The sequence below is a fragment of the Belonocnema kinseyi genome, chromosome 8, assembly GCF_010883055.1.
Source record: "Belonocnema kinseyi isolate 2016_QV_RU_SX_M_011 chromosome 8, B_treatae_v1, whole genome shotgun sequence".
NCBI lineage: Eukaryota > Metazoa > Arthropoda > Insecta > Hymenoptera > Cynipidae > Belonocnema > Belonocnema kinseyi.
Window position 1 is genome coordinate 144459712 of NC_046664.1, and position 2296 is coordinate 144462007.

Genomic DNA, 2296 nt, shown 5'->3' on the forward strand with positions numbered 1-2296 from the left:
AGGACCTTGACGAATCATTCTATAGAGATGGCATTACTAGACTAGAACACCGCTATGAGAAATGTATCAGCCTTGGAGGAGATTATGTTGAGAAATAAAAAATCTTAAAAACGTTGTTTTTCTTGGTCAGGCCGGAAACTTATCAATCCACCCTCGTATTTCCTAAAAGCTTTCAAAAGAAAACTGCTTTATCAAATAAAAATTGTATACACAAATAAGAATTTGTTAAATATTAGAAGAAATGTAACAAAATTATGTAATAATAATTTAACAAAAAGTAGCATAGAATAACAACTTGAGAACAAATTAGACATCCCTGCGTCAATTTCTAGATCTTCTGAAATCAAACAATAATGAATTGTTTAAATAATCATATAATGTAACAACTTAATATCAGCATGATACTTATTATTTATGTAATTTGTTCCCTTCATGATGGAAAGCTAATAAATGGAAAAAGGTCTAAGATATCTTGTTCATATATTAAAATAATAATAGGCTTTTATAGAAGTTTTATAGTTACTTATTCGACTAATTGTGATTATTGCTGATTCTTCACTAATATTGAACTAATTCTTCATTGAAACTTAGAAAATATAATTTCAAAATCGCCGCCTGATTTACCTAAGTTTTGAGGTTATGATTTCGTATTTTCACTTGATTGCTGAGTCTTTTAATTTTTAAAACAGATATTTCTGTAATTATACTTATATGGATATGAAACTTAATTTGCACCATAGATTATCATTCAAAAAATAATAATTTGTTTAAAATATTAGTTTTACCAGATTTATCAGCTTGACCCGTTATTACTGGTATTACGGATAAAACTAGTAAATTTGCCTGTCATACGGGTAAGGTACCATCTCCATTTTCGATTCTCCCGCTTGCCTTCGCCAGCCATATCTATAGCTGACTCGGGGATGTCTATTCACGTCGAAAATATTAAAATTAATGAGGGCCTAAAATTATTATATTTATTATTATGTTAAAATTAATTAATTTCTTTTACGGTTTCTTTTTTAAAAAGGGACATTTTCGAGATAGTAAATAAATTTAAAAAGTAAATAAATGTTAAATTAATTCAGAATTTAGTTAAATGAAAAAGTTAAATTAATTCCTCGTCTGGTTTCTTTTATAAGAGAAATTTTAGAAATACTATATAAATAAGTTTTAAAAAGTTCTTGTCATATTTGAGAATTGTAACGAAATTTCAAATATTATTTTAAAAAATATAGTTTTTACAAAAATAGTGAATTGAAGGTTCGAATACTTCACTGTATAAATTTATCCTAGATGTCTTTTTAAATCCTAAAATATTTTATTATTTTTTCGCATAATTAAGGTATAACTTAAGTAGTATTTACACTTCTCTGTAGTCTCGAATTGACAATTTACATTTAATTACAATTTAATTACAAAAACCAGTAACTAGACTGTGAATTGCACATTAAAATTTAATTTTAACAGTTTGAGGGCAGTTAACCACTTGCAATTCTTATGATCATCAGAATTCATAACTTCAAAGAAATTCAAATAGTTTATAAAAATAATTTAAAAATTAAAGAATCCAAAAAAATTCTGAAGAAATATTAGGCGTTTAGGGGTGCATCTCAGCAACTAAGGTTATTACAAAAAAATGGAAAAGGAAAGAATTCCAAAGAATTAAAATAATTCAATAATTTTTTGCGAGCCGGGAAATGACCGGAAATTTGTTTCCTTGATTAAAACGGCCACCTGGATTCCTTAGTGTTTAAAAAATTATTATATTGATTGGTGTTTTCCTGTAAAAATAGTTATACTTTTTCGTACTTGTAAAAAAATGCCCACCCAGGATTGAACAAATTTTTGATTTTATTTATTTCTTCAAGTGAATTTTTTTTAAGTTTACATTAAAAAAGAAAAAATATCCAATTAGGGGTTTCACGCGTTAAAAAATCGTGATTAATTTTTTTCATAAATATTTTGGAAATAATTTTCACATTGTACACATCAGCTGGTTTTTAGGTATATTATATTTATGATGTGTACAATGTGAAAATTATTTCGAAACTATTTATGAAAAAAATAAATCACGATTTTAAACACTTAAAACCCCTAATTGGATAGTTTTTCTTTGTTATTGCAAACTTAAAAAAATTCATTTAAAGAATTGAATAAAATCAGAAATTTTTTCAATATATATATATATATATAGCCATAAAGATAGGCTGGGCAAGACAGTACGCGTCCCGCATTCAATGTGTGATTGACTACATCACATCTGGCAGAAATTTTACCGCCAAGGTTCGAAAGT